Source organism: Heterocephalus glaber, unplaced genomic scaffold, assembly GCF_053883595.1.
Source record: "Heterocephalus glaber isolate CG9 unplaced genomic scaffold, H.glaber_assembly_v1.0 deba00000122, whole genome shotgun sequence".
Taxonomy (NCBI): domain Eukaryota; kingdom Metazoa; phylum Chordata; class Mammalia; order Rodentia; family Bathyergidae; genus Heterocephalus; species Heterocephalus glaber.
Genome location: NW_028258138.1, coordinates 15,969,783 through 15,981,971, shown reverse-complemented (window position 1 = coordinate 15,981,971; position 12,189 = coordinate 15,969,783). Strand labels below are relative to the sequence as shown.

The 12,189-nt window shown below is 35.7% G+C and overlaps 1 long non-coding RNA gene across 2 annotated transcripts in view; it reads right to left on the bottom strand.

Annotated features, from left to right (window-relative positions):
• The window catches only part of LOC101699071 (uncharacterized), an 88,184-nt gene that overhangs the window by 14,893 nt on the left and 61,102 nt on the right, over positions 1 to 12,189 (bottom strand). The gene's annotated exons all lie outside the window — the stretch shown is intronic.

The window sequence follows — 12,189 nt, the reverse complement described above, 5'->3', positions numbered from 1 at the left end:
GAGGTCAGCAGGGGCCATCCAGCTACAAGATGCTTGAGAAGTTTGGCTCTACTTCAAGCAGAACAGGACCCAGAAGCTGACTGAAGTCTGCTCTTCTCATTGTAGCTGGGAGAAATCCAGGAGGAAAATAAGAAATATATCACTACCCTTAAAGACTTATTACTGGTCCACCCTCAGGTCCTCCCATATTTCACTCACCAAAGCAATTGCAAGTCTAAACCCAGCTTAGATGGGGTGGTGAAGTGTATGCCACCTCTTGGCAAAGATAGGCAGGAAAAAGTAAAAATGATATGCTGTTCAGATTATGTGTAAGCAAACTCTTTGTTCATTCCACTTTCAAATTCAGATCCAATGTATAAGTGAAAACAAGAATTGGATCACAGATCAAAATATTTATATTTTATTTTTTAGAAATAAAACTGATTGGAGAAATCAGTATGGGTTCCAGACAGAACTGGACCTCCAAATTTCTAATTCTGGTTGTATTTGTGCATTGCATACTGTTAATTAGGGTTCTTCAGAGAGACTGAACCAATAACAGGGATGGATGAATGGATGGACAGAAAGCAGTAGAGTTATGTGAGAGTAGATTTGTTAGGGAGTAGACTCACAGGAGGCCCATGAGAGGCTGTGTGCAGTTTGGAGAAACAGGGAAGCCAGTGGTGTAAATGCTCAGCAGCATAACATTCAGTACGAAGCCTGAGAGAATTGTGGGGAGATGAGTATGTATGTGGAGGGTGGGCTGGTGCAAGCCTCACAGTCCAAAGACTGGAGAATTTTGCGTTCAGAAGATGAAGAGGAAGAAAATGGTATTCCAGCTCTGGGAAGGGGGGGGGGGAGAGGGGATTTGCCTTTGCTGTGCCTTTGCATCCAATTTGGGCCTTCATTCAGTTGGATGGCCCCTTCCCTCAGTGGATGTGGATATTTTTTCCTCAGTGCACTGATTTAAATGCCAAAATCTTCCAGAACAGCCGTCACAAAACCACAAATATAGCCACAAATGCTGTTTCACCAGCTACTAAAGCATCCTTTAATCCAGCCAAGTTGAAACTTAAAATTTACTCTTACACCTATACAGAAATTAACAGCCAGTGATTGTAACCTTTCAGTAATGAAGAAGCGAATATTAGGCAGGCATCTCTGGTTTCCAGAATAGGGATGCTCCATGCTCTCAGACAATTCCAAATTCCCAATCTCATGGCACTATTTTGGTGCTTTTCCTCCTTAGGAAAGAGAAGAGTTCTAAAGAGACTGTAGCCGATTTGTTTCCACTGGTGATCATAGAAGTTTCCAGCCCACACTAGAATCCTGAGTGTGAGATACTGTTCTGCTTGAATCTGTCTCTCTTCAGGTTTCCATGGAACTTCCATACTGCTTCTCTAGACACAAGTTTTTATTTATTTTGCTTTTGCTTTTACTTTTTTCATCCTGCCTCAGAGTTCCCCAGTTTTACGGCCCTCTGGGTCTGTCTACTTTCTCAATTCATCAGCAAGATTGGGGTGGAGAAGGTACTTCACCCCCAGTGAACTGTGTGCAGAAGGAAGAGGAATTTCATACAAATCATAAATTTTCTGGTGCAGAGCACATCTGCTAGGCTGTTGATCCAAACAGTCCCCAAATGCGTGTGAGTGGTGATGAAACAACCATTCACTCTTAATCTAATATCCCCTCAGACAACAGAGCAGGCTTTGCTGAGTCTCATTTACTTGCCGTTCTTTATGCATGCAGGGTTGGGTAATAAAATATGATTGCTAGTTCTCTTCTCTCTCAATTCTCTCATTTACCCAATGCTACTCTTATATCACCATGTTTGATTGTGGAACTTGATACCACTGTACAGCTCATATCAGATTGTTGTATTTCAATTTACAATTTAATATCTGGAAGCTTTCCTTTAAGGACAATATTCATACTGTCTTTGTTGCTGTGAAATTAAAGGAGCAGAAAAATATATTACAAGGAATAGATAGGAATTAATTTGCCATCAATATGACACTGATAAACCTCCTGTGGAGAAGCTGTGCGTACTTTAGTTATTCACTTATTTTTCATTCAAAAAAATGTTCTTTAACTTGCTTCTATATTTCAAGCACTCTGATATAGTCATGAATGTTTCACTGTCGTCAAAACTGGGGTGTCCTGCATGCTTATCTACTTGCTATTTAGTGGGATATTATTTTCTTTCTCTTTTTAACTAAATATTTTTTCCAGTGATAGTAAAAATTTTTTAAAAAACAGTAGCAGACTTTTCTTAACTTTTGGATATTAAAGAAGTGTAAATTAAATTTCTCTTAAAATAATGTAAATCTCTATTTTTGATATATTAAATAATAAAAGATAAGTCATGATATACAAATCTCATATTTGGACTCCATGTGAACCAGTACATATGTTATATATAAAATAAACTTGTATGAGCTATTAATATTTTAGTGTGTTCTGTTTCTAGTAAATGTGCCAAGTAAGCCTTGCAGTTTTGAATCCACTTTGTTTTATCTTGGAAATTTTTTAGAGTATAGCTTTGGTTTATCTTCTACAGCTATATTGCATATGAAGGGTCTCCCCTATCTAGATGTTGTCTGTGTGTGTGTCTGTGCGTGTGTGTGTGTTTGTACTTATTCATTAGAGTTTACTTTTTCACCAAATAAAAACAATATGGTTACTGTAGAATATATACTCATTATTGTTTGTAAGCAGTGTCATGTGCAGTGCAATTTGGAAAGTATTTTTATTGATAATGTTCTCTTTTGGTTAAAAAATTGATTGCTTAAGAACACTGAAGCCTAGGATTTCCAACAAAACTTGACCTTTAATGTACATGTTTATAGTATTTGTAATAAGTTTTAATATTCATTACAGGCTTTCCTTTATCGACCTTTCCCCTTCCACCTACCCTGCTAAGCAGCAGATATTAATACCCTGTCTATCACTCGACAGACTCCAAATCTGGGAGTTGGACTGTTTCCTGCTTCCTCAGTAGCTGGCTAGGAATCAGGTACAAGACTATGCCAACTGAGTTAGTAGAACATTCATCAGGAAGACTGGCCACATAATCATGCTTGTCAAACCACCTTGGAATTTATCAGAAAAATTAAAACCAAAAATTTATTTTGGTTTTTTATGTTTTAAGATGGACTTGGAAGATATTACCTTATACCCTAACAATGGAGCATTTGCAATTATAGAATGGCAGTTATATTTTAAGACTGAATCTTTTCTTTAAGATTATGTTACAGATAATATTTTTCCTGCTTATAGTTGATGAACATAAGGCTCAAGAAGGTTTTAAAAATATTCTGAGGCTATCAAGTTAGCAATTAACAGATTTCTGGTAAAACCTCCAAATGTCTAAATCAGCTGGGCTTCCTGTAGCATATCAAGCTGCCTCCTTTTACTTTTAATGCTGTATTTACCAAAGTCCTTACATCAGCCAAATGTAGCAAAGTTGATAGCTTTTAATAAAAATAGGACATCACATGTTCCAAGGCAGAGTGAGCTCAGTTGTAGAGATACTGAAACTATTCCATAATCTCTCTCATGTCCTCTCACAAACCATGGATTAAAAGGCAACTTTCATTTGATTCCTTTTCACTTGTTACTAAAATTCCATATAAATAAGATTTGTTGTCCACAGTTTCATGAAAGCTCTCAATTTTTCTAAAATATCTGAATATCATTGCAAATGTAATCAAATGATTATTCTGATTTCAGAAATTGCAGAGTAACTGTTAGCAAACTCTTTTAAGCAGACAATAAAATGGCATTTTACCTCTGTCATCATCTTATCAGAAACCCATAACTTCAGTCTAATTATGAGGAGAAAAAAGACAAATTCCACTTTTGTGGCATGAAACCATGGTAAAACACAAATTTGTGGGTATTAGTTGAGAACCAATGAACTAAAGGAGATTTTAATACCCACGTGTTCTGATTTTAGCCAGTGCTATGGATGATAAGTATGTTGTCTCAAATTTGTCTGATAGATTATGATATAGCTACAATTTGGATTTTTCAAAAGGTGTTGTTGTTGTTGTTTTGTTTTTTTGGTACTGGGGATCCAACTAGGGTCCTTGCGCTTGCGCAGCAGACAGTGAAACCACTGAGCTAAATCCCCGGCCCAATAACATAGATTAACCCACATTTCCTTTTTTTTTTTTTTTTTTTGGTACGGGGGATTGAACTTTCGACGTTGCACTTGCGAGGCAGGCACTGGAACCACTGAGCTAAATCCCCAGCCTTAACCCACATTTCTCAATTTGGATTTTTCCAGTGAAACGAATTTCTCCATACCACAGTGAGGTCTTCACACTTTGTTTTTTGGAAGCTCTAATCTTAGAGGGATTATTTTAAATGGAGCTAATTTGTCTTTTTTAAAATTTTTATTGATTGATTATAGTGCTATTACCAGCAGTTATGCAGCCATTTAGCATAAGTTCATCCATTTTGCTAAATAACTAACTTTCCAACACTAAACACTATTTTCTTCCATAATGCTTTTATGTATGTAATATCTTACATACTTCTTACCACATCCAGTTATGAAAGATATCATTCACTTTTTTTTCCTTCCATATGTATGTTCCTAGGTCTTTTAGGTATTTTTATATTTTTCCAACAGTTTAAGCTGTCATTACTCTCTAAAAGAGTATTCCTCTGCTGGTAGACCTACTACAACTTAAGAGGATGACAACAAAGCAACCTCTTTTGCCTGTTTTCTTTAAACAAATGTGTATTTCCCTTATATAAACCAAGGGAGAAGGAAAGTACCAAATTAGATTTATTAGATTTACTTTTACCAAAATATATAAAGCAAATCAAGGGGACAATAATTTAACTGCATTAGCTCAAACTTTGTGTTTTTATTATGCACACCAATCCATGAAATAGGCACATTCCCCTAGTCAACTAACAAAAAACATAATCACTGAATAACATACCTGGGATATAAATGCTATGTACTGCAAATATGTATAAAAAAGGAAGGAGATCAAGACATGGATGGAGGGGGAGGGAGAGAAGGGAAAGAGGATGAGGAGAATAATGAAGATGTGCTATATGTTATGTGCATGAACCAACTCCACCCTAGGAATGTAAACATAATGGGCTGCAAATATGTACTAATAAAAGTAAGATAAGAATGATTACAAAAATTTAAATGTGTTCTGTATATGTTCCAACCCCGATGATAAATATAATGATATGTACAGTAAACAGACTAATAGACAAAAAGGTACTGCTTATTAAGCAAACCATAAGATTGTGTGAAAACCAAAGTATTACTTCAAAACTCAGGTCAATATATTATTTCTTTCCTTTCTCACTTTGTGACTATTCCTTTGTTTCTTTTGATTTTTTGTACAATGTGTCTATTTCCTTAAAGTTCAAGGTTTTGATATGCAGCAGCTGATTCTGATCACTGTGTTTTTGAAGTGTTAACAATTAGAAAAGAGAAAACTGTTGCTCTCAGAAGATATGAGTTGGGTTTGTGATTTTTGAGGTTGGAATTTGAATTAAATTTAGAGCAGGCAAGTTTATTGTTTACAGATAATTATTTCAATGGGCTTTGAGTTAGGCAGTGTTTAAGAGGAGTTCGCATTCAGAATGTTGTATCTCTGGACTCGCTGGCTCCAAGAACTTCAATTATGCTACCAAATGATATGAAAGAGTCTTCATTAATTATAGTTATGCAGATCTCACTCAGAATTGCTTCTTTCGTAAATATGGCTATAGACTCTACTTTTCCTAATTATATTTATTGTTTCTTGGTGAACGTGCTATGTGTGTGGTCTTGTTCAAACATTTGCTAAAAGAGAGCAACAACACAGTGTTATATGGGGATTCTATGCTGTGTGAGGTATTCCTGAAGTTTACTGTAGACTCTACAATTGAAGATCAAAAGCGCCATTTTATAATTCTGATATGGACAAATATGGTGATATAGGATTCTTGTGTTCTGATGGATTATACTTTCAAAGTATAAACTGGCAGGGCCACCTTCTCTATGTAGAGAGAGCTCTTTCCATGAAGAAGTGATCTGAAGTCCAGGTATCTGGTGCAGGAGATGAGCACAGAGGAAGAGTAACTGAGACTTGGCAGAGGTGGGGGGCAGCAATGATAAAATTTTCTTTGGCCCAGGGGGAATACAAGGCGCTGAGTTCCATGTAAAAGAGACAAAAGAATATGTTCTGGATAGCAATATCTCTTAGAACATGGATCAGAGACTAATCCCCATTATAGGAGGACTTTTGCCTCTCTAGAGCACCCATAGTTTATCCTTGCTCCAAGTTGTGTCTGTATGGTAGTTCTATTCTCATAGCCTCATAGCCTTACTATGTTTTACTCCAAATGTTGGATGGTTGTGCCTCCAATCGGTACCAAATACCTAGATCCATTTAGGAACATATTTTTCTGATTAACTACACAAAACTCACAGGCAAACCTTAGGAGAAATGTGACTAAGAGAACCAATAGAATGAAATCAAGATTGTCTTTTGTTCTTAGACTATACTTAAATCTCTGTCCTTGACTTTAAAGATGTCTTGAAAATATTTTTACCTTTCTAACTTCTTCAAATTGTGGCAACATGAATTGCAGATTGAAAGCCAATCCAAGTATCTAAGACAAATGAAAATTATCAAAATATTCACAATAAGATTTATTTTAATTAGAGACAACATTTTAGGAAAGACGATACAAAAACAAATACTTCAAATACACATATTTAAGTCAATGAAAATATTAAGAATAAGCATTCAAAGAACATGAAGTTGACTCAACATAAATAGTTTAGAGTTTGTTTTAGTTTTGTGGGGTTTTTTTGCCTTTATATTGGCTTTGAGAAGTCTGAATTTTCATCAAAAATTACTCTGGAAACTAAATCAGTATCTTATGCTGACTGTCATACTTATTGACTTATTGTAACCACACTCCTAAGGGATACCAAATTATATACTGTATTATTTTGTAGAGGTGCCCTAACAAAATACCACAGGCTGAGTGGTCAACATGATAAATTTATTGTTTCAGCATAAATAGAATTCTGAGATCAAGACATCAACAGATTGCTTCCTTCAGAGGGCAGTGAGGGAAATTCTGTTCCAAGCTTCTCCCCTAGCTAAGGTATGATGTTTTGCTCACTAGCTGTAATGTTTTTTGGTTCATACTTTATCACCCTGGTCTCCGCCTCCATAGAACATCCTGTTCTTCCTTTGTGCATGTATCTAAGTCAGAATTTCTCCTTCTTATAAGGATATCGGGCATATTGGATTATGAAGTTGACTCTATTTTCAAATTAAGTTGCATTCTGATGTACTAGAGGTTAGAATTTCAATATATGACTTTAAAGGGAAATACAGTTCAACCTACAAGATATACAATAGGTTGTGATCACACAAATATAAAGACAAGCAATATGATTTGTGTGCAAGGAATATTTGCTTAATTGCAATTGTAATCTGGTAATGCAGGAAAAAAACCTCCTTCAATATCAATGTTAGCACTAAGCAACATATAACAAACAGTAAACTCTGTTTCAGATGCTATGCTAAGATTTTCCTCCCAAAGTACCAGATTTTGTCTAGTGGATTAGGGAACAAGAAAGGACACAATGTCTCATCATCTTTTGCATCAAAGCCTATTTGTATATTTGCTTGTATATTTTTAAAATTATTCATACTCTCTGGCATTAAAAATAATGAGTTTTTTTTTCTCTTTGGTCTTTCTTTGAAGATTTTCCAACCACTAAGAATGTTGTGCATTAACAAGGGAAAGCCCAAATTAAAGGAAGTTAGTGGTTTGGCAGTTTAAAATAGCTTTGCTAAAATATCTTTCCAATACCATGTTTTAACTTGTTTTATTAGTACTGAATATATCCTTTATTATTTGTAGAGAAACCTGTGAATATTTACCTGTGAGGTGTATCTATTATAGGGAACACAGAGGGGATATTCTTTAGGGCCCTGTTCATTTGGTGAACGTGGGTTAAAGTCCAAATTTGGCTCCCCTTAGTGGAAAGTCACTCAGTGGGGAGAAAGGAGAACAGTGCTCCTATTTCCTTATCTGAGTAATGAGTATTTAGTTTCCATGGTCATTGCAAGCTCATATCAACAGCAGCCGTGTTGTACTAGAGTTCTACTTTCTATTCAAATTTCTGGCAAGCTGTCCTTTCATTTGGCTTTCTTAAATGGCACAATTGAAGACATGCTGATTTTGTTTGGGGAGGGCCTCATTTCAAATGGAAGCTTGGCAACTTTATCAGTTGTGTTGCTTAAAGCCTTTGTAGTTTCAGTTTCTTGCTGCATCCACTGGTGACATGAGGGCCCTTCACACAGTATCAGAGTTGGGGGGCTTGAAACCAAGTCTGAGCTCTCTGGGAGCTCCACAGTGCAGTTCATGATTTCAACTCAGGTGGGAGCAAGTTGCTTTACTTGAGATATTTGAGAATTTCTATTTTAAAATAAATTTGATTTTGTATATTTGATATTTACAATCTAATTTGAGGAGAAAATATAGACAGTAAAGTGGTTACTATAATAAAGTAGGTTAACAAATCTATCATCTTACAGTTACTTTTTTGCCTACCTAGGTAGAAACCCAACTTTAAAATGCCTGAGTTTGTTGGACTATCATCTACTTAAATTAGATTTTATTGATGCCTACTAAAGTCAGATACTGGCCTTCAGTAGTCCATGCTATATTAAATGTCTAAACAATAAACTACTCCATCTCTGGTCACTTATTCCCTGCCCCAATACCTGGGCCAGTTAATTTCTAAATTCCTCTATCTTCCTTTCTGCCCAGTTACTTGCTTCTTGGTAGAACCATGTGCAGTACTGTTACAAGTCTTGTAAAATGGTGTAGGTTTGTGTACGTCCGTCTGTAAATTTATGTATGTTTGTTTACTGTATTTCACAACGGGCCATTAGAGAGGCATTACTTTAGTTGCTGTAGCTGACTTATAGTCATGTGTTTATTTTCACTGCACAACCACTTAAAACAGCTTAACTTTCTTTGGTGATGTTTAAATAAAATCATATTTTATTGGTTGCAACCACTTATATCTTCCCTTACTTGTTTATGTGATTAAAGTCAGGGCTTCAAAGAGCTCTGAGGATATTAATTTCAGTTTGAACATGCAGACTGGACCACTCATACAACTGTTAATTTCCTCAAGCTTATTTGTGTGTCACTGTGTAAAGAGGTGTCAAATTATACTCAGCCTGCAATAAATTATTGCATGGCAGCATGTGGGATTACCCTTGCAAAGTATGGCAGCACCACTGAGATCAAAATGTCTGAATTTTAGGCAAGTTAGACCTCATTTCAAATGACGGAATGGAGATTTCACAATATTGCCTCTTTTGCTCATGGTAATTGATTGAAATGATCAAAATATTTCAAGCTCAGTATAGTGCTACTTTAGGGTTATTTTGGGAATGCTCAAAGAATGAGCATCAAGCTTCTGAAAGTTTTACAAATGTTTTCCCAAAGATTTTATAAGACTAGATACACATACTCATTTTTTATCTATTATGTAACATAATTATTCTTTGTAATTTGTATCTCCATATCCCCTCTTTTAAAACCCTAAGTCTATGTATAAAGCTTTTGTCCTAGAGAAGTGAATTCCCCTTTTCTTCACTGTAACTTACCAAGTTCAATTTATTTCATTTTTTTCTCTGTCTATGTGTTTAACCTCAGATTCCATTGTGCATACTACCCTATCTATCTCTACTGGTTTCTAATCTCCCACTTGAATATTTCCCCTCCTACTCTTTATTAGCCAATGTTACTCATTTTAGTGGCCCCAGAATAAATGACACATACTAAGGAACAAGCTTCATTCCTAAATCATATTCCTGCTTTTTGTTTTGTTTTGTTGATGCTGGGCATTGAACCCAGAGCCTTGTACATGCTAAACACATACTGTACCATTGGCATACACCAACATCCCCCATTTCTGTGTTTTAATTGCTCATTTCACTCACAGGAAAATATTTTTCTTCTAAGTATTTATTATCATTTGTAATTACATTTATTCACATTTTTAAAAAATGTATTATATATCTTTCACATTCAACCAAAGCCCCTTAAGAGCAAGTCCATTTGTATTTTAACCACATCATTCTCTCATGAATAATATGATCATAAAATTATTTGCCAGTGCCTTAGTTGACAGTATGCAGGCGAGTACTGAAGATATAACAAAACCGAACACTTGGAGTCAACCCAAGCACAGATATACTTAATTGCGCCCTTTTTATACTGTCAATTCACACCCTTGCAGTTTTCCCGTCTTGGGCGTGACCTTGCTTGGTAACTATGAAGCCCTGTCAATCCTCACGATCAGCTGTTGGCAACTCTCCCTAACAACCCCAACCTGATAGCATGATACCAGCCAACAAGGGACCCCAGGGTTCCACAAAGGTTAGCCTCCTGGGCTTACAGATAGCGAGGAAGAGAACAAAATTAACTTGAAGGGCAACATGTTGGTTAATCTGGAGTGTCCACTTGACTGGGAGAAGAGATTTCAGGAGAGGTGATAGGATTGTGGGGCTTCTACCCCGGCAAAGCGACAAATCCATGAGTTCACAGCTGAACGTACAAGGAGGAAGTAGGGCCCACTACAAAACAACGTGTCACGGAGGGAAGACTTGGGGACTCTGGTCCCCTGCCAACTTCCTCTCGGCCTCTTTATAGCCCATTCTGCTTTCTGGCTGCCATGAGTTGAGCATGTTTCTCTAGTCTGGAGCCAGCAAACCATGACCAAAAATAAACTTCTCCTCCCTTAAACTGCAGGTGCCAAGTATTTTGTCTTAAGACTCAAAAGCTGACCACTAGGCAAGGTCTATTTCCTTGTTTAGAAATGAAGACTTTGCAGTCTCCAATACAGATGGTTGAAAATGTTTAGTTCACTGTTTTCTCACTGTTTGAGTTTGACTAATTAATGTAACTCTGTGAATAGTTTTTTTTATACAGTAGCTATCAATAGCTACTATAACAATCGATAGGGTTATGGTCAGGATGGAAGTATTATGGCCTAAAATTCCACATACAACAAAGCCTGGCATACAAAACTTAATAAATGATAACATATTTCCTTTCCCTTGGCACTAATGCACTCTAATCTAGAAGTATGAAGGAATTGGCTTGATTGTAATGACTAATCAGAATAGTGAATTGATTAAGGTCGTATTTACATTGTATTTAGGGCTGCATGACGAAATAACAAACCACAACGTATTTTTATTTGATAAATCTGACTAGACCAGATGCATTCTTTGTTACCCCTTCAAATGATTCATGATTATTTAATAGCATTTATGCTATTCGGCTGACATTTGAAAATTGTGACTTTTTATTACTTGGAAACTCTTATAGTAATAAAGCTTACTGATGAAAACCAGAGCATAATATATAGTGTTTTATAAATAAGAAATAATTTTCAGGTTATCAAATCCACACTTAGCCTGTAATACCCTACCATGCTTAAAATATATGGTCACATAAACCGAGTTCCTTTATATAAAGAGGATATAGAAATAATTAAAATCATCTTTTTAATCAATTTGAAAAGTTTGAAGCAATAAAAATTTAATAACTCCATGTCACTTTTATAGAATGAAAATGAACTTTTATTCAATTGTTAATAACATCGTATATTGGCATTTGTCTTATGTTAAAGGTAAATTATTATAGCTTGGCATAATTAATAAACAAAGTATATTACAAGTAAGGCTGAATTCAACATTGAGCCTCTTGTGAAGAAAAGCACATGAAGATCAAATTTATTAAGAAAATGTTTGCTTACACAATGTGCTCCCTAAGTGTATTGAGATTAAAATTTTTTCTTTTGTGAGAAACAGTAGGTATTTTTCCAAAGTTCAAAATATGATTGTATAAAGTGATAATTTAAATGTTTTATATTGCAATATTGATTTCTAGAATGAGTATCATTCAGGATTGTACTGTCTTCCCATAGGAAGTGTTTTCATAATGATAGCAATAAATGCAGATATCCAAAGTTGGTAGAACATATATAAATGGATAAACTCTTCAACATTAATATGAAAGAAGATGGCGTGGGCCGGGGATTTAGCTCAGTGGTTTCGCCGCCTGCTGCGCAAGCGCAAGGACCCGAATTCGATCCCCGATACCAAAAAAAAAAAAAAAAAAAAAAAAAAAGAAGAA